Raw genomic sequence first — 22937 nt, forward strand, 5'->3', positions numbered from 1 at the left:
ATCTTCTCTTTGTTGAGGCAAATACTTCATCCATTGCCACAGTGATCGATTCAGGTCCAACACAATAGGGTACACTTTTTCTCCTAGTTCTCGCATTAGTGGATGACTTCTTGGTAGACATTTTAGGTTTGTTCGTGGAGTCACACCTAGTAGATTTGGGAGACTTCTTTGATGATCTACAAATTCTCTTTGATGAGGCATATCCTTCTCCAGTTATTGCAAGGGCCTCAATCTAACCCTCTTGTCCATTCTCTACATGAAAAGTCTTCACAGATTGATGTGATTGTGGATTCTTATGTACACAATTGTAGGAGGTCTCTTTATCATTTGAGGAGACATTTCATTCTTTCGGACATGTTCTACATCCATCCTTGCTAGATCTGCAGTTCTTCTTTTCAACAACATTAGAAGGAGCTACCATCAGTATCAACATAGGGACAATTGAGTAGGTTTCAAAGGCACCATTCATCTTCGAGATTCTTTCTACACACAGGAGAAGCATCTCATTTGTACCTCTGCCATTATTTCTTCCAAAGGGGAGGAACATTATCTACCAGTCATGGATTAGCTTCTACATTGGAGCAACTATCACTGATCGACACACTACATTTGGGAAGGGGTCTACCTTGTCTCCTTCTTCTTCTCTTTTATGGGGAGGACTTTTTCCTCTTATGGGGTTTTGTTCTTCTCATACTTATCTTTTGTATATACTTGATGTATGTCATAATGAGGGGGGTCTTGATTACTCCATCCATCCATGCATCTTGATTTTTTCATCTCTCTTTGGGGGAGGGTTTCCCCCATGAGGTTTTCCCTCTTTCTCCACTTTATGAGATATTGCATTTCATTGTGTACATGGGTACCTAACATTGCCTAGTAGCTGGGACCCATTATGCATTTTATCTTAGTTTTTGTGAGCTAAAGTGCATTCCCCTAAGTTGCACTTAAGGAAAGTGGGGGTGTTGGTGTAAATAAGTATTCACTATTTACACTTTACTTAAGTTTACTTAGGTTAATGCATTATTTAATTATTTATTTTCTAGTCACCTAGGAGTAGGTGTACTCTTGTGAGTTGTCACGTTGACAACACAAGAGTTCACACCTCATTTATGCACATGGTATCTATAACACATGAGTTAGTACATTAATTAAGCACATGGTGTCTACAACATCTGTACTTGAGATACACGTTGTCAAACTTATCCTCTCATCTACAATGAAGGATAAGACGTGTGCTTAGTTGTTATGCTTATCCTATCTCCTAGCACCTTCTAGAGACATTCTAGATGCATCTTAGAGGCCTTTATATATATGTACTCCTAGTGTGTATGTACAACACATTATAGAACATTGAATGACAATAAATCAATTTTGGATATTGTTATTCTGATCATACTTTATTGGTCTACTGTTGTGCTTATGCTTGAATTCCTTGTTCTTGGGTGATTTTGCCCTAAGGAAAATTCTTATTTGGTATCATAGCTATACCAAATTCTTACAATCCATTTGACACAAAATGTGGACTAACTATAAAATGGCATAAGCACTAAAAGAAAACAAAATTTAGACCCTTACTCTACATCTTAGAAATCCTTTTATAATACAAGGATTATGATAAGCTTTAGATGGAAGGAAGCTTATCAAAATTTGATTTAAAAAAAATACAAAGATAATTCATATATTTTCTCTTTACAAACATTCCTTGTAGTTGGACAAAAGATAGGAAGCAGTTTCAAAACTGGTAGGTGGTAATTTCTCTTTAGGTGTCTCCAAAATGAGCAAGTGTGCAACTTTAACAACTTGATCATTGTCTTTTCCTTATTTTGTCCCTTCTGCCTCTTAGTTATGATTTCAACTACTTAATAACTATCTCTAGATGGTAAGCCTTTATACTAGCTATGATCTCCCAAATGGAAATATCAATTGCAATGTCTGGCCAAGTGACATCCCTGATTGTATTTAGTTCATCAAGGCATTTACTCCATTTTGCATCCATTATGGCCTTGATTTCTACATTTACCTTCCCCATCTCTAATTTAATTTCATAAAAAAAATCAATCATGTCATAGACTGTTGAGACATCTTCCTCATTGTAACAATATGCAATAGATCTACTATGCTTTAAAATGTTATCAAAGGAAGATAGCTATTCCCACCACTCTTTTACACCTCCAATTCCATCTAAAATACTAGGCACAAATCTGGGAGTCCCTATAGTAATTATTTTCATCTTATTTTGGATCAATTGCAATTTCCCTAGGAAGAGAGTATTTAATTCTTTAACCTTTTGAGTCAATTTTCTGATAGAGATAATTACCCACTTGGGCAACATTTTCTTTTGTATCAATATGTGTACAATATTTTCAATGTGTGTACGGGCCCCATGTTGTGAATAAGGGAGATAACAATGAAATTGCCTCAAAATAATATAGCTACTATATACATTTTGTGAGGAATGTTGTAGAGAGCTTATCTTATGAATCGATAAATTTTGCATTGTTCTAATTTCTGTCTCTTTGCTTGATTCTAGCTCTGCCTCATTAGTAACCATAGGCTGGCCTTCTATATCACCTACATTTGTTGCATGGTCATTTGTTTGTACACTTTTATCTCCTACCTCAACAACATGTCTACCTATATCTTTAAGTGTCTTTACCTCATTTTCCAGCAAGAGATGCCTCTATTCTAGGACATATGTCTTTTTTATCTCCTCCTCATAGTGTTTCCTTGCATCTACATACTTCTCAAAAGTTGCATACAATAGTTCCTGTAATACATCAATTTTATTTTTTCCCAACAATGATGCTGAGGTTAACAACCCATAAATTTGACTACTTGATGTGGAATGAATATTCCAAAAGATTACATTCCCACTAGGGGAATCTTTAATTTCCATTAGAGTTGGTTTATCATTTTCTGAAGCTAAGCTATTTGAGCATCAATACTATAACTATACCCTCTTAATTTTCCTTGCTGATTCACATCTTCAAAAGATATTGTCTTTTCTTGTCTCCTCATTTGGTCAACAAGAATGAAGAACTAATTTCCCATCCTAGAAAGATAATCATACTACTTTTTTTTAATCTGTTCTCTTGCTTCTTCAATAGTTGTGGTCTCACTTTGAGGATCATACTCTTGTAGCCTTTTGACCATTTATGCTACCTTTTCATCAGTCACTTGATTTTAATTACAATGAAAATTCACTTTGTTTCAATTTAAAAAGGAATCTTTTAAATTCTTCTATCTTTATGGAATTGTCATCTTTCATAAACTCTCTAGCTTCTATGATCTTTTCATCTATCATTCTATCCTCCAACTCAAATTTCTTTTCCCTTTGTTCATCCTCACTAGCTTGTGCCATTAATAATCTTTGCCTTGTATCATTGAAATATTGGCTACCCCCTGGCATAATTTGTAGGGCTTTCTCTCTTGTCTTCTGAGGAATCTCAATCATTTTTTGTTTCTTCCTCCTATTGGTGTTTAAAACTATTGAACCACAAAAGGCTCTACACCAAATTGACAATACTCACACAATCTAAGGAATAGCCACTTCCTATCAAAAAATCTATGTGTAAACCATTTGGATCAACTTCAACAAAACCAAAATGGCTTCCTACTCTTTAGGCTTTGCAAGACCAAGGCAGGTTTACCAAGGGGATGCTTTAGATAACCATTGATACATGAGAATTATATTAATATCATTCTAATTTTCATCTCTGATTCCTAACACATATACAGTTTATCCAATTTATGATACTTTTAGACTAATATTCATCCATTACAAGCATATTTGGTCCTAATTCTCCTTAAGTTTACAATTACTTTTGGGAATAGCAGCTACCTAATATCCAAAACTAAAATATAAACGAGTGTTGACCAACATTATAACTCTAAACAAAATGGAACAAGAATGATTTTAAATTTGAAATGTTTGGATATGTAGCACCAGAATTTACTCTCTAACACCTCTAATTTATATGACAAGTGCTTTATCCATAGTGGCAAAGAGTCAACTATTAGTAGGAGATCTTGTTCAATTAACTTGTAATTGAATTTATCAATTGTAATCACCTATTTCCATTCTTATGAAATATCCTTTTCATAAACTCGTGAATTCTACTGATGTACTGAAGCATTTACATAATCACTTGAATTAAAAGCAACAATAAACCAATATACAACCCATCAGACTACATTCAACCAAATGAACCTTATTCAAATGATCTCAAAATTAATAAACTCACGAAATGGAGACAAAAAATAGTGACATAGATCTAGTGTAAATACCCTTTTGTATTACCCTTTTTTTGATTAATACAAGAACCAATAGAGACTCAATGAAGAACCCACGAATTCATGCTGATACTATCATTTCTATTTGACATCAGAAAAGTACATAACTAGAAGTGAACTCAAAAATAGCTACACATGACTGAACCGACTGTACTATTTCTTGACATTCCCAAAAAATACATCAGAATTTGGACCCCTTTTCCAGCCCTGGGATCTCATTTATGTATGTGAGATGCAACAAGCTTCAAGCTTGGAACATTTGACAAGTGTCCAAAAAAACAAAACTTAATGTCATAGAAAGCTAACACATCAATATATACTTTGGTAGGTCCATTTCTGTTACATCATGACAAGTTACTAGCTCTTTTGATTTGCTACCACTATTCTGATTCTTTTGAATATGCAACCACCAGGATAGCCAATGATGAGTCCTGTGGTGTTTCTATATCAATTTTTACCCTCAGATTTTCACTATTTTCATGTTGGATGGACAACATTACTTTTACCTCTATTGTTCCTCTTTTACGTCCACATCTTGGGCTTCTGTACCTACAACTAGAGCTAATTGGTGACCTTAATCTTCTTCATTTTTTAGATCTGGTGTTGATGTATCAATAATCTACACCTCGTCATCCTATATCTCAACTTCATCTGTTCCAAGTTCCTCAAATTGCTCATCAAAAGCAATATTTGCCATCCATGTGTCAAACACTGTATCATCTAGCTAGTTGAATTGCAAAATATCATTCTATCTTTTGAGCACATACTCAGCTACCAACTCTTTAGTTGAAGTGGCCCACCAAACATGTCCTTTTTCATTTATGATTTTATTCATCCTTAAATAGAACAAATCATCCAATTGTTTGGTCCACTCATCTTTGCTTTTCAATTTATTCTTTATGTCTATAGCATGTGAAAATAAATCAATTTTTTAGCTCTTGTACTAACTCAAGTAGTTCACTATTATTCTTTGCAAATAAACACTCTTGTTATCAAAATCTAGCAGATCAGTGACAATGTCATAAATCTTTTCAATTTGGTCATGGGATGACCTTATGACTTAATAGCACAAAATTGTCATCTCTTTTCTTCTCCTTTTCTTCGCCCACTTATTCATAATAGGTTTTAAAGCCTCATCTTTCACTTTCAATTCTTCCCAAATGTTTACTACCCTTACTAATTGATCCTAAAACAATGGCCACTCAATTTTGTCTACAAGGTAGATGAGAGATTTTCTTAATTCATCTTCATATTGTATATTTAGCTCCACACGTAAGGCCCACAACTTGCTTTTTTCTTCTTTAAAATCTTTAGCTGTATAATATTCTGGCCTTTGGGGTGTGTCTAGTATTTCTACAAGGGGGGTGGATTTGAAAGGTTCCATTGGAGGATGAGGGTATGTTATTCTTGGCCTTGTGGACCTCCCCATTAGCTTGTTCTCAAGCTTAATTCTCTTTTTTACCTCCTTATTGTAGGCCTCAAGAATTGTTTCATATTTACTTTGTAGTTCAAACATGGCCTGTTCTTCCTTCTTAGTAGTAGCCAAAACAAATTGGGATGAATCCACATTCCAATGTGCTGCCTGCACATGTGATGTGTTAGCAGCTCTCCCTACAATTATGCTTCCCATCAATCCACTCATTTGGTTGTGATGATGTGGCTCTAGATCCTCTTCTCAATAACCAACTTGTGCAACCTGATCCTCACTAAATACAGTGCCTTGGAAGTCTTTTTTACTTTGATCTTGCAAATTCAATTTATTTGAAACAAAATTGAAAACTAAGGCATCAACAATATCCCAATTTGGTAACAATAAAATGTTCAATGCCCTCACCATTTGCCTTCCCTCCTTGGGGCTTATATTCTAAAATTCTTCTTTTATCATCTCTTCTTTTATTTGGTTCTTGATGGAGGCTTCATCCATTTCTGGATGCTCTATTTTTAACTTTTTGCATCTTTCTTCAAAATTATTCATATTTTCCCTCCATGCAAATTGATGGAAAGCCCTGGATTTTACAAAGTTGTCATCAGCCAAAAATTGATGACTTGCCTATTCTAACATAGGGTCCAATTCCCTACCTCTATAGTCAGCTATTGTTAAATCCAAACTTGGTGGAGGAGGTTCTTTAGGGTTACCCTCATCTAACTCTTCTTGGGTAATAAAAATACCTCCCTGTGATCCCATTTGCTCAATTTTCTCACAAATGAGCTATTCTTCTCCAATCCTCAAAGGGGATTGAGTCGGTGAGTATTCCTCAACTTGAGGACTCTTTTCCTTCATTACCTTCTACCTCTTGGGAGAAGGTTCATCAGGTCTCTCCTCTTGGACTACACTGGTGGATCCCATTATTTTCTTGCCCTTATCCACAATGACCTTTTTTTATTTTGAATCACAGTATAGCTTGGTCTCTTTTGAACAATTATTTGACCAACTCCTACATTAGGAGTGAAAGCCAACCTCTTCATGACCTCCCTGGCCTTATCTGGGTATGAATCAATAAAAAAATGTTTCTTCTCATTCATAGCTTCCATTATTTTAGGGAAGGTATTCATGAGTTTATTTACTTTATTAGCCTCTATATTAGCATTATCTAGAGGATTACATTTCTGATCAAAACAATGAATCAATTCTAAAACCCAGGAATAGACTCTCCACTTTTCCTTTTTGGTTTCCTACTCCTGCAATGAGAACTCATTCCTTATAATGTCATCTAGATAGTGTGAGTCATGTTTGACCTGTCCCAATTTAGTCCTATGTCTCAAGGTCTGATTAAAAAATCCCTCAGTATCACCAAAATGGTGATGGGAGACAACCATTTTATATTGATCCAAAATTTTATGGAAAAAGAGCCAACCCCCTTTGGTAATCACAAACTGGTGTGCTATAGTGCAAGTACGAAAAATTGACCCTAGTGACCTTTTCAATAGAAACATCTCTTCCACTCTTCCTAAATGCCATAAAACTTTGGCCATTCCTATCTTTAAAGCTACTTGGTAGGGAAACACATGAGGGCTCCCCTTAAAACCATAAACTCTGAAAACAATAGAAACAGAGTAAGGAATAATATCTCCCCAGTTGTGTGAAACTTTCAAATCATAGGGATTATCCATAGGCCTAATAAGATTCATTAGTGCCTTGGGGATTCTGGGATTGTCACTCAATATGAGGCATCTCAACTTGGAGGCAAAATACCTATCAAATCTAACAAAACTAGCCTTATCTACATCCCAAGTCATATCTGCACTCCACAACTAGATTGGCAGTGCTTTACCATCCCCCTCTCTATTCAAATCCATCTCTTTACCAAAATATGTTACTCCTTGATTTGCCAAACTTGTTCTTCTCTGAACCTCTACAATAGCTCACGAACAGATGGGGGATTACTTCATGTCTTTGCTAGGCTTAACACAATATCATCAATAGGCTCTTGTGCTCAGAGATCATGAAATCTTTATTTGTGTGGGATTGGAAATGATGAAATCTCCTATATTATACTCTGTTTTTCTTACACGTGAAGCTTTCATTCCTCATAAATGCACATAATGGAAAAATAGAGTGGCATCACATTTCCTTTTAAATTTGTGCCATTAATCTTTGAAAAATCCTATGATCCAAGGATGAAAACTGGGCTAACTCACCTTTCTTCTTAACACACTGACAGTCAAGCCAATTAAATGCTTCCATCTATACCTCTCCTTTGATGCTGTCATTTTAGTCTGGGCCCATTGATGACTAGGGACATGTGTCATCAAGTCGCTACCTCACTATACATAACTTTTGAGCATCTTGCTATAGTGAGATAGTGATAACCATTGATTCTACTTTGATCATGTGGAAGACATTTGATACAACTCTTAAGAGAAAAAATGGTGGCTCCCATATTTGCTACCTCACTATACATAAACTTTGTGCAACTCTTCATAGCGAGATAGTGACGACCATAGATTTGAAGTTGATCCAAGAGCATGGAAATTTCATGAATCTTTGAAGATGTGGTGGGTCCCTTATTCACTACCTCACTATACATAAAAAGTGCACATCTTTCCATAGAGAGATAGCGAGAATCATTGATCCAAGCTTGATCTAATGATCAAAATCCCTTATATGTTTTATGCATGGGGCGTGGGTCCAGGTTATTGATGATGCTGAGTTGGCTTAACATGCTGGCACATATATAGTATTTTAATCCCTAGTGGCATCACACCTCCTTAACTTCACAATGTTTGTTATTTTTCAGGTAGGTCGCTACATCGCTATCGACAAAAGTCATTAACTTTCTGGTAGCGATATAGCAACCTTCGACGGATTCAAATTTTTTGGCATATAATTGCTTAGCAAGATGCCACCGTGTCATTTGATTTGCACAACTAATTTATGATGAAAAACTCATTAGGGGCCTACCTTTTGAAGCTATTGTTACATTATAACTTTCTGACTAGTTGCTATCTTGCTACCAATGAAAATCACTAACTTTTCAGTAGCGACATAACGACTTTTGGTGACCCATCAAAATTCAGTGTGGGAAAAAATTAAATAGAAAAACCATAAATGACATGACTGTCACAGAAATAAAGGCACACTTTGCAAAATATCTTCCTTGGGATCCTCAAAATCATCGCCCGTCTTAAAAGAACGCCATCTTTTGTAATATTCGGGCACTTGATATGTTGCTACCAGTGAAACATAATAATTTCCCGATCATGACATAGTGACCTCAGGTGAGAATTGATTTTTGGTGAGGAAAAAATATAACACATTAATTGAATTTTTACCAATCAATATTGTTGTCAGATGGTTGTGCACATTTATGATACTGCACGAGAATTCTATGATCATCATCAACTTTAAAAGGTTGCCACTTTCTTTATATTTTGAGCATTCGCTATGTCACTACTAGTGAAAGTCATTAACTTTCTGGTTGCGACATAGTGATTCACCAGAAAAACTCAAATTTTGGTGACACCATTTACAAATTAATCCACATGTGTCCTTTCTGATACTGACAACCCTTGGATAGAGCATGTGACCATAACATTTTCAAATTGATACACTTCTCTGGTGTTGGACCTCATTTTTCAGTACCATAATAGAGTTTTCTAATGGTCACTACATTGCTATAGTAAATAGGCTTGCAACTTTTTATAACGAGCATGCAACATCCATGGATCCAAACAAGATGCAATGGTGGGACAAGACTTTTCATAAAGGACTCAACAATGACTTCAAAGTAGGCAGGAAAAGAATATTCAGTCCTTTAAAAAAAAATTGTGCTAGGATGAAATTAAAAGGGCAAGACCTAGGGTTTTACACATAATTTAAAAGGTATCAAAAATACAAGACCAAAACCTGAAACCCTAGGATCAAATAAAAGGACTCACATCTAATTTTTTATACCATGATTTTAAGAAAATTTATTATGCAAAAAATTAGACCAACACCTCCTTTGTTGAGTCCATTTGAGCTTTCAAGTTGTTCCTCATCATCATCTACTTTTAGTACAATGTGAGGTTTAGGAGATTTGAGGTTTACTCTGTTCTTTATTTCATCAGGGACTTGGGCTACAATTTCATCATAATTTGGAATATATTTATCAAATCTAGGCCAATATCCTTCATCATGATAGAATCCCTTAAAGAATGGGCCAATTCTCTTCATTTCTTCTTCAAACCCCATTATATCTTTCCATTTTATTGCCTTGTCTCTACATACATCATCCAAATAATCTGCAAAGGCATCCTCTGCGCAATTTTTTTTCTCAATGATAGGTTATATCCTTTCATTTTCCTCAAAGCATTCCTAACAACATCAAAAGGATCATATGCTATTGTAGGAGCATTTGGCAATTTATAATTTCTAAGAAATGCATCAGTTTCTTCAATTACATTCTTGCCAATTTCAAAATCCCCACACTTAGAACATCTACACAAGAATATCCGCTTTCTAACATTTTGATCCAAATACTCCCTATTTGCTGATACAGCTACTAGAAGAATTCAACAATCCCTAACCTTTCTAGAACAAATTTTGGGAGGACATGTGGTAGCTTAGCGCACCCAAAAACCCTAATAACTATGTAACTTTCAAATAGAAAAACACTTCCCCAATGATGTCCTAATTTTTTTCCTTCACCATAGCATCTAGAGGGCTTAATCAATTTCCTAAAATTTCTAGAAACTCTTTCTACTATAGCTGAAACAATCTCATCATGAATGTGATTTTTTGTGTAGGTGATGAAGTCATACCCAATGTTGGTGTGTGGGTATTGAATCAACATCGACAAAGACCTCAGGCACAATTAATTTTCCCAAATTTCTAGTACAAGGGTATGACATAGGGACTTTTTCTAATCTATTATTATAGAAGAACCAAAACAATTCATTCCCATTTTTATCTAATCCCTTTGCATCTCTACAAAATCTATACAAGTCTCTGAAAGCTTGGTCATTTGTAGATTGAAGATTGGATGAACTTGACAAGAAAAGTAACCATTCATCAACAAAAGGGCTAGGATTTTTTCCCTTTGAAGAACTTGATGAAGCTTCTTTAATTTGAATCTGTGCAATCAATTCTCTCTTCTTTTGTGCCATTGTTTTAGCTTGTCACAATACTACCAAACTCTATCGACTAGAATTTTCTCTACAACTTCAAACACTCTACAATTGGTGATAAAAATCTGGTTTACTTTACCTTTTATTTCTTTCTATAAATCAAAGCATGACATTAATGGCATTGAAACAACATGCACAAAATTCTTTTAGTACTTCATAAATTTCCATGGATTCAAAATTTATGCCATATATACTTTCCAACTCATCATTCAATGCTAGCTTGGACATGCACTTTATCTTTTTTTTTTCCCCCTTAGAATTTAGAGTTATGATGTGGCAATTTACCTCTTTTTTCTATTTTTTGGTGGCTTCACAAGTTTCATTACTTTTTTCCATGACGATGCAAACATGGTCATCAAATCTTCCTTGCCACTTCACTACCTAATTTTCAATCTGCCAACTTTATCCCATGATGCTGCACTATCCACTTATGTCTACTTTTCCATGATGTAATCTTGTTTATAATATAGACCCACAAAGTAGTGAGACAAATTTCATAACCTTTTCTGCAACATCACACTGATTAAGAGCCTATCCTTTAACACAGTGGAGATGTGGTGTTAATTGTCGAGTCAAGCCTTATCATTCCATCATAACCTAGATTTAAACTTCTTACAAGTAACTTGTGAAGCAACAAACCCAATTATCTAAGCCATTTCAAAACTTTTTAGCTGCTCATTTTACTAATCATTGTGACCTCATGATTCATAAGCATGAACTATCAACCTTTATTGCAACATCTCTTCTTTAAAATCTCATCACAACTTGTAGCTCACGAAGGTACAAAAACTTCTTATCTCTGGGTCATAACCTGTTAGCTTGACTCACCTTTTAAACCTGCAAAGCAATAAAACCTCTCTTTTATGTATATCGTTGAGTCTCTACAGTTTATGTCTTAACATTTTTCATATTGGTGACATTATGAAACCCTTATCTATAGTCATCTCACCAATTCATAGTAGTCAACAACATATCATCCTAAGCCCACGCTATGATGTGAACACTAACTTTAAAGCTAACTATTATCTTTTTTGTGGTTTTACATTAACATACTTTAACTCACAATTTATCCTTGTAAAATTCTAAACATCCTCATGCATATGTGGCCAATAATACTTATCCTTAAGAAAACTCAATGTCTTATCAACTCCAAAATGTCCAACCAAACCACCATAATGCTTTTCCTTAATCAAATTAACATGCATAGAACTTCTTGGTATACACATCTGAATTCCTTTGAACAACATACCTTCTTGAATGAAATACTCATCAAACTTACCCATTTGATCTAATAGATTTGGTGCTCTACACTATCTCCACACCAAGAAAAATTAGGATCAATTTCATACAATTCCTTTATTTCATCAAAACTAAGAACTTCAACCTTCATCTTGGTCAACAAAGAATGCCATCTTCTTAGTGCATTTGTAACTTGGTTAGTAACTCCACTTTTATGCTTGATCAAAAATGTGAAACTCTGCAAGTACTCAACCCACTTCATATGTCTCTAAGTCAACTTATGTTGACTTCCCAAATACCATAAAGATTTATGATTAGTTTAGAACACAAACTCCTTAGGAATCAAATTATGTCTCCACTTCTTCAAGGCTTGAATAGTAGCATAAAAATCTTGGTCATACAAATAAAACTCCCTTTTAGCATCATTGAACTTCTCACTAAAGAAAGCAACATGTTTACCTTCTTTACTTAACATGACTCCTATTGCATTACCACTTGCATCACATTCAACTTGAAATACCTTATTGTATAGGGAAGTCAACATCCTTTTGTTTCAAAGTCTCAAAACTCTTATCAGCCCCATGTGTCCACTTAAAATCCTTTTTATCTCATCTCATTGTCTTAGTCATAGAATTACAAACATAAGTAAAATTCTTTATAAAATTTCTGTAGAAACTAGCTAAACCATGAAATGATCTTACCTCACTAAAATTCTTAGGTGTAAGCCATTCCAAAATTGATTTAACCTTCTTAGGATCCATTCTCAAACCATAAGTTGAAATCACAAATCCCAAATACATAATATCCTCTTGCATAAAGGAACACTTTTTAAAATTAATCAACAACTTCTCCTCTTTGAATCTCTGCAATACTTGCCTTACATGCTCAAAATGTTCTTCTTGAGTCTTATTGAATAACTGAATATCATCCAAGTAAATAATGAAAAACTTACCCAAGAATATTTTGAGAACTTCATTCATCAATCTTGTAAAACTACTAGGTGCATTTGTCAAACCAAAAGGCATAACCAACCATTCATACAAACCATATTTTGTCTTGAAAGTAGTCTACCATTCACCACCTTCTCTAATTCTAATATGATGATAACCACTCTTCAAATCAATTTTGGTAAAATATTTTCCTCCACTCAAACAATCCATCATATCATCCATCCTTGGTATTGGAAACCTATATTTCACTATGATCTTGTTAATAGCTCTAGAATCACTACACATTCTCCATTCTTATTAGGTGCCAATACAATAAGTACAACACATATAGTCAAACTTCCTTTGATCAAACCTTTCAATATCAATTCTCATACTTGTTTGTTAAGTTCTTCATTTTCTGTAGGTGTCAATCTATATGTACTTTATTCAGAAAACTAGCTCCAAGAATTAGATTCATAGAATGAATTATACTTCTTAGTGGTGGTAAACCATTAGGTATATTTTTAGCAACAATCTTCTTGTACTCATTCAACAACCTTTCAATTTCTGTTGGCACTCAGCCTCCATTAGCTTCTATCACTTGGTCATCACTGTTTGTTGTCACTCTGTCACGACTACCACAACTCGGTCCCTTAGGGATTATATAAAAACACACTCGGTTCTTCTTTATCCCCCTTTCAAATTGTATCCGATTACCACACAAACTCAAATAGTAGTACAATTAACCTCATTTGGACTTTCAATCAAAGGCAATGAAACTTGCTTTCTTCCATTCACCCAAAGAGTATATTGATTCAATCTTCCATCATGTATAACATATCTATTATATTACCAAGGTCTACCAAGAAGAATATGCCAATAATCCATAAGCATAAAATTACACATAACTTCATCAAAGTAATTTTTAATCTTGAACTTCACAACACATTGTTCACTTACCAACAACTTATGTTCATCCTTGATCCATGAAACATCATAGGGTTTTGGGTGTCTCAACCTCTACAATTGCAACTTTGTAACCAACTCCTTTGATGCTAAATTTGTTTATCAATAATTACTTTCCAACATTTTCCATCCATCTTACATCTAGTCTTGAAAAGACTTCTCCTTAGGATAGGTTCCTAATTGATTCTCTTATTACACAAAGTTCTTCTTACCATCAGATTTTCTCCAACCTTAGGTCCACTTGGTGAACCCTCAAGGTCTCCTTGAATCACATTAGTTATGTTACCTTGTTCATTCTTACCAAAGTATCTACATTAATAGATCTATGTCCTTCTTTTCCACATTTGAAATAATTACCATGAAAACCACCTCTAGAATAAGAATTACATCTTCCTCGGTAGGAACTAGTATCTCCTCAGTAAGAATTACCACCTTTCCATTCGGTCTTGCCTTTGTCATCATTTTTCTACTCATATTTTCCATTATCTTGTGCATAATTGTTAGATCTACCACCTTCTCCATAAGATCTACCTCTACATCTCTGGAATCTACCACCTCGACTTCTTTGTTTTTGTTCATGGTTCTTTGTCAAGATCTCCTCAGCTTTTTAGGCATGTTGGCATGTTTCTTCCATACTTTCAAATTTCACAAAACTTATTTCATCTTGAATTCCAAATCTCAGTCCATTCAAGTACTCATCATCTACATGTCCATATTTGATGCCCAATCTATAGAATTCCTCAGTGCACTCTTTCACAATCATGTCCTTTGGTCTCAATTTTTGTATCTTTCTCAAGAAGCTAACTTGGTAATCAATGGGAAGGAACTTCTTCTTCACTTTGTTCACCATTTTTAGAAAGGTCCTAATATTATATTTTCATCTTATCCATCTATCAGTGTTAGGAATAAACCACAGATAGAAATAACAATTGCATGCAAATATAAAAAATATCAAAAAATAATAGATCACATAGAAAAGAACTGAAGACACCAAGATTTGATGTGGTTCACCCAATCCCTAGGCTACATCCACCAAACAACCAGTCCTATATTATTATGATCCAATGATTAAAACCTGATTACAATCCATAATCCCTTACAACTCAATACCACCACAAGAACCAAAATTTCACATCACAACTATGAAAAAAATCCCTAACCCTAAGCTCTTTTATACAAGTATTTTTATTGCTTTAGGGTTATAATTAATAATTACATGTCGGCCCAAAATCCAGATAAAATAGGGTCCCAATTTTTTTTTTGGGGTGATGCCCGAGCCCCAAAGAATTTATGAAGTATGTATAGTGCTTTTCTGATCAGTCACCGCAATCTAATTATCAGTTTACAAATGTTCCCACCATAGTGAGGCATGGCTTGTCAACCTAGTGACTCCAATCTTCACCTTCCTATTATCACAAGTGCCTTCAAACTCAAAGAACTTCTCCATATCAAAGATTCAATCCAATAAAACATTGGTGTTCAATTTTCCATCATAATAAACAACTTCCATGATAGGCTTTGAATGTGTCCTAGACAATACTCTCAATAATCTTTCCTCATCTTGGTCTTCCTCATGTTCTAGCTTAGGGTTTGGTGTTATTGCTTCATCATTACTCACATCATCAAGATGCACTCCTCTCCTTTGGTCTATCTCCACAACATCTAATTTAGTTGAAATTTGTCTCAACATGTCTATAATAGTAGTGTTAGCATTTCCTCGACCACAAAACATCTTTACGAATAGGTTCCTGCAAGATTATAACCCTCTACAAGTTATAAGTCAAATTTGAAAATTTTCCACCCCACAACCAAATCCAATTTAGGGTTCTACACAATCCAATATCCTCAAGGATGAACCTCAAGCTTTGATACCATTTGATGCAAGGACAAATTGAAGAGCTAGGGCCAAAGGCACACCCAACTATCCAACCACCTTGATGAGTAAAATGATGAAATAAAAAAACATAGAGAACAATGCCAAGGAGAGAGGGATCTCTTAAATGTTTTGTTTAATTCATCAAATTATCTATATACATGCTTAGGTGTAAGACCTTATGAGTTAAAACCAATGAAATAAAACTTCAAATCCATAATCTAGCTTTAAATTCACTATTCCAAGAACATCTTCTCTCAACTCTCTAAGTTATATCTAACCTAAACCTAAACACCCTTATTTATACTTGCCTAAAAAACTTACATAAGATTCTATATCAATACATAACAGAATGAATGACCTTAAAATGATTTGCACACATCCCAAGACAAGATTTGAATATTAAATTCATGATCTAAATTATTTACATAAGTCAGCACAAACTAAGAACCAATCATAGATAAACTTTGTCAAACAAGGAACTGAGAATCAATAAATATCATGCTCACTCAACATATGCACAAATACTCAACCAACACTGGATAGCTTGACCAATATTGGATAGCTCAACCAATATTGGACAACTCTATAGTAACTGAAACTCGACAATAACTGAGACTCAACAGTAACTAGCAATCATTAGTAACTAGTAGAATGAACAAAAAAATGAGTAGGATTACATGGAAACCCAAGATACTCTTGCATCACAACATCGTTGGTGGTTGTTATATTTTCAAAATTGAAACATTTCATTCCTTGCAAGAAGACTAGTGATGTTATTCATGTAGCAGAGTTATTTTCAGAGAAGTGAGACTACATAGTCTGCCAAAGAGTATAGTTTTTGATTGAGCTACCAAGTTTTTTGGGTATTTATGGCATACATTATGGAAGAAATTGAAGAAAAATTTAAAGTTTAGTTCATCCCATCATCCATAGGTTGATGAACAAATAGAACTTGTGAAGTAGAGTTTGGGAAATTCGCTGAGATGCTTGGTTGAAGATAAGCCAAAAGGTTGGGATCTAATTTTTCAATAGCAAAAATTTGCATAAAATAATTTTTTCAATAGGAGTACTATTAAATCACCATTCTAGATTGTATATGGGAGTAGTCCCAAAAATTCTTCTGAATTAGGCAGTTGGATAAAGGAAAAATAAGTAATGCTGAAGTAGAAGATTTTGCTAAACATTTGTAGAACATCCATGAGGAGGTAAGGAAGCACATTAAAAAGATAAATACATAATATAAGGCTAGTGTAGATGTGAAAAAAAGGTATAAGAAATTTTAGATTGGAGATGAAGTCATGGTTCATTTGAGGAAGGAGAGACTTCTAGTGGGTACATATAATCAGCTAAAAATGAAGAAGATTGGACCATGCAAGATAGTGAAAAGGCTTAATTTTTGAGATGCCTATGAAGTAGAGTTTATAGCTGACCTAAAAATTTCACCAAGTTTTAAAATTTTAGATTTTCCAGGATATTATGAGGGAGGTTGATAGTATCTCTCAAAGGTGTGATTGTACAATTGCTATCTAGGCTATACTAGACTTAGTCTTCTCCAGACCCTAAGTTCATTTTTAGGGCCTTAAAAGTCTTGGAAAACCTAGCCTAAGACTTCCCTAACTCCACTTTGATAGGACTCAAAATTGGATTCCCATTTTGAGTGCCATTCCAAAATTTTGAGTCATTTTTAGCCCTATAAGTGCATTTAATGCTTGTGTACCCAACTGTCATTTTCAGGCCTAAGAGGTGTTTTATGTTTTTAAAACCTTCTACTTAGTATATCCATGCATCCTATAATGATAATTTTCCATTCTAAGTCATTCTGTGAAGTTTCATTTTGTGCACTATTCAGATATGTTTTTTCGTATGTGTCAAACAATGACATGAAGCCTAGTTTGCATTTGAATATCTTGCACCCGGTGATGTTTCATGAATCGCCACTTTGGGAGTGTTTAGTATGTACATCAAAGAACCCATGTTTTAGTTTTTATGTCATTTCAATATGTTTTGATTAGGTTTTAAATCCCTTAAAGTTGGTTATTTATCTCTATCATGATGATGCACATTTCTCAGAATTTTGGGAGGTTCTATTTGACTAGTTATATCTTTGACTTAGTTGACCAAATAGAGAAAATTAATTTTGAATTGTATTTTAGAGGTTAGGCACTTGCTATGTTTGAGATTTGAGCCTATGATGAATCTATTTGACTAGTTTTCAAACACGATTCCAAGTGCAATTTGTGAAGTTTTACTAGTGTCATGAAATACAAATTGATCAGTACCCCTGTTTAGGATGTCATAACTCTAAATCTATGAATGATGAGATCAAATGATCTATAGCATTTTATTCTACTCTAAAAATTCTTTAAGTGTGCCAGCTTTCATGTCTTGACAAATCCATCTACACACTTTCTTAGGTCCATTCCATTTGCAAATATCATAGTTTTGCTGATGTTCCCAGTCCTACAATTCTGAGTATCTCACTTTGCACGCTTTTCAAATGCATCTTGTTATTCATCATGAGCCAAAATTAGAGAATCATATTCCTCTCGTGACAGTGAACTAATGCCCTAGTTTTCAAGCCCTCAAGTATCTATTTGACCTATTTTCAAAGCCAAAACCAAACACATTTTATGGTTTTCTGACATGTTTGTTTGTAGGGAGCTTTAAGAAGGAAACTTTTGTGGTCAAGTTCTTTTGACCATGATGTCATCATAATACAAGATCTAGTAGGTTTTACAATCTAGAGTTGCCGTTACACCAAAAGATCAACCTGCTAATGCCCAATACAACTACTAGACTTATAGAACATGAGAGACAGTTGAGCCATGTCAGGAATCCCAAAGGGGAAGGCTGGAAGTTAGTCCAACAATTCCCCTCTTAGCATTACCTAAGGTGATTCAAACCTATGGCTAAGCTTTGATACCACTTGTTACAATCTAGAGTTTTGGTTACACCAAAAGATCAACTTGTTAATGCCTAATACAACTACTAGACTTATAGAACAAAAGAGGTGGTTAAGCCATGTCATGAATCTTGAAGGGGGAGGCTGGCAGTTAGTCTAACAATAGGGTGCAATGATGTGGAACAAAGAGACAACATGTTAGTTTTCAAAGCCTAGATACTTGTTTCTGTCAGTTTTTAAGGCCAATCAGTGGACCTCTTGGCAGAAAAATCTCAATTTGCAGATATGTGGTAAAATGAGTTTTAATGATGTTTCAGTGGTAAAATTTGATTTTAATTAGTGTCAACTATTCATTGGATCAATTTCCAGGAATCAAGTGTTTCAGTTCAAATTTTGTTTAGCCAGACCCACTTTTGGGCCCGAATGATTCCATTAGATCAACAAAATGTTACGGAGGACAAAATGTCTCAAAAGGTTGAAATGGCTATGATCACCAAGTTTACATTCATTTTACACATATTATCTTCCATCTGCCAACATAAATATTTATGAGGAAGTGAATGTGCTATGTGGGTGGGGGTAAGTGATTTTTATGGTTTTGGCTATACACATCATATGATGTGAGCTTGAAACTGGAATAATTGGAAATGTTGGAACAACGTAATTGCTCTCAATCGCCCTACTTTTCTATGGGTAGAATTACCCTACTATCTATGGCTTACTGTCTATAGGCTCATGGACTAACATAAATAGAATATTGGGATTGGCATTGCCCTTTCATCCCTATAAATATTTTTGACTGATGCTTGCATAATAAGATGCTTTGCCCTTCGATACTTTATATATTTGTTTATGATGTTCTCCCATTATGTCTGGTGGTAATAGTTGCAGGGGGACTTCGTCATGATGGATGTTTCCTCACATCTGGGCATCTATTCTCGTGCTACTAAGATATTCAAATATTAGCAGAGTCCCTGTTTAATTGATAGTCAAAGATGATTGTTAGACCAAACATGGGCAATCTACAACATGATTGAAAAGAAGAATGTGAATTTCTTATTGATTCTCCAATGTGAATCCCTTGTCTTTTACTAGTTAGATAAACTAAGGAGTTCATCTAAAAGATAGTTTGAAATGGAAGAGCTAGAGCAATCAATCCAAGGCAGGGGTGTGATGAGTAAAAGAGAAAGCTTTGTGGGGAACATATGAAGTCCATCGATGGATGCAATTTTACCCATCAAAGTAGCAAGGGCAACCCTTTTTTGCTGGTGGGTTACCTATATTTGCTAATTTTTTCCTCTTGATATTCCTATTTTATCTTTCGTAGTATGGATGCAAACTAGTCTTAGAGCCTTCGTTCTTGATTAAGAAAATCAATAGATGATGTTACCAATAGTGCAAAGTTGAAATTGTTAAGTAGTTGCAGTTTTCATGAGGAAGAGGAAAACATTTGTAAGGAAACTTGGCAATAAAGAATATAACTGTTTCCACATAACCCATAATAAATCTAAAATAAACATGGAATTAAAATCCACATGCAAGAGAATAGACAACATACCCACAAAATTGTGACACAAGATATACCCTAGGAAACCCTCATTGAGGGAAAAACCTAGCCTCCAAAAGCATCCATCATCATGTATTATTCAACAAAAAATACCATTGCCATACAACCATGGAAGCCTTCATGGCCATAGCCACAACCGAGCAAACTATGTGAACAAGCATGAATCCACACATCCCATGCCATGCTTTCAACCTTCACAAATGCTCCTTTGACTAACTTGTCAAGCCTTGTCCTGCTTGACTCTTGCCTTTTGTCTTCTCTTTGTCACTCTTTCTCTCTCTACAACAACTACCCTTGTGGCTGCTTATATAGTAGCAAGTCCCACAAAACCACTAAGTGGTATTACATAAACCATGTGCTAAAACCATGTGCTACCTAACCCACTGACCCCACATTTAATATTGGGCATTTAATTCTTTTCCCCAATATTAAATAATTACATGAAATATTTTCACAATGTTACAATACAACTCATCAAGAATATTCCATGGGAATCTTTACATGTTGCACATCCATCTAGGTACAACATTACATAATAAAATAAAATAATAAAATAACAATATTATGCAATGTGTGCAACACCCATTATCTCAACAATCTCCCACTTGTTGTATACATTGCATAGAGTCAATGCGTAGCCACATAAATGAACAAGGGAACAATCCCTCCCAACACATCCACCATCATGGATCAAAATACACCAAGTGCTCCATCTTGGTACCCGCAACAAAATCAAAGTATCCAGCATCTCGAACATGAATGATCTCACCTCCTATTATGCCACTCTCACTGGACATACATAGAAGCCATCCAAAGAGAAAACCACCCAACCTGTCGCATTAGAAGATCATAAAATCTTGTACCAACTGAAATTCCAAGCACAAAAAACCTGATCCAAAGGTAATCACATGTATCCGTAGTTGTCAAAATGTCCATAGCTGAAATAGCACCCACAGCAAGTGCCAAACCCATCCAACTATCCATACCTCAAAGGTATAACAAGTAAATCTTATATCACCGACATATCCAATCTGCAACCTACAATCACAAGCCTCAAGAGCAATACCTGCCACATATATACCAAGAAGCTCCCACTGCAAAAGATAATGTAAAATCTATAACCAATCCACTCAACACATCTCAAAGAAGTGAATCCATGTAGCATCAAGGACATCCACAATACATAAACTGATATCCTGCAAGAAAAACTCTCATAACAAGTCTCCAATAGTCTCTCAAACTCTCCACAACCAACAAAGGAAAGAGAAAGAAATAACCATGTCATCTCTCACATGACATACATGAGCACAAACCAGTGATCACAATCTCTAACCAATCTCAAATCCAATGTAAGCAAAACTGAACATCCAGGAAGATAACCAAGGCCAGAGAAACCATGCAAATCATAACCTGTATCATGTCATTCTACACACACCTCTAGATGTAAACTGTGCAAGTATGATCTCCTCCATAAAACCCCAAAAAGAAGCCTCAACAAAACCCAAACCATACCATATAACTCATCATGGATGCAAGCCTCTCACAAGAAGATCAAACTCAATAAACCATTCCTATACCAAGGAATAACCATTCCTAATCCAAGGACTATGCCCAATATAAAACCATCTCCCAAACTCAACCAGCATAACAACACATGCACATGGAGATAACCAATGCTAAACCATCTCTCAAATGAACCCTCCAGAACTAACTCATGTACCATAGCTCAAGATCCATATCCATGAAAGACAAGCATAAATATAATGCAACTGAGAGAAACAATGGGCTATACCTCTCAAGTAGCAAACCACCGAGTAGACCAAGAGTGGGGAATGAGAATGCTCATCAAGATACCCAAGTCTCCAACCAAGACTCATCTAAGAACAATCTCCTCTCAATTCCATATCAGGTGACTGCCCCTTGGACTTCCTGCTGAAACCATCAACCGTCCCAACAAATACTTCTCTAATCCAAGAGAAATCAGCGTCACCACCGTCTCTAAGTATCCATGAGCACCTGTAACCAATCAATCCATGCCAACTCCAAATGCAACATAGCAATATCATAAAGTATCCAGTTTATGATCAGTGTACTCAATACCAAGAAACTAAAACAAGATCAATGTCAAGGTTCCAACCATGGCCTCAGGAACATAAACACGACAACATGATCTTACCATCTCAACTAAAGAGATAACATGCTCCATATGAACATACTATAACATGTCACAACTCTAAACGCGTATCAAGAGTATACCATGACATAATAATGAAACCATCCTCATACTAAGGATAACATGCCAAAAAAAAAATATAAACCACACCTTTGCCAAGAACCCTGTGAGTCCTCAAGATGCAACCATCTCCACACACCATGAAGAAAACCATCTCCAGACACCATGAAGAAAACCATCTCCACATACCAAGAAGAACCATCTCCATACACCATGAAGATAACCAAGAACTCCATGAGTCCTCAAGATCTAACCATCTGCACACACCATGAAGATAACAAGTGCACCATGCAAATGTCAAAGATGCTTATGCAGCAACAGGA

Source organism: Cupressus sempervirens, chromosome 4 (assembly GCF_028749045.1).
Source record: "Cupressus sempervirens isolate cs-2001-9-10 chromosome 4, ASM2874904v1, whole genome shotgun sequence".
In the NCBI taxonomy this organism is placed as follows: domain Eukaryota; kingdom Viridiplantae; phylum Streptophyta; class Pinopsida; order Cupressales; family Cupressaceae; genus Cupressus; species Cupressus sempervirens.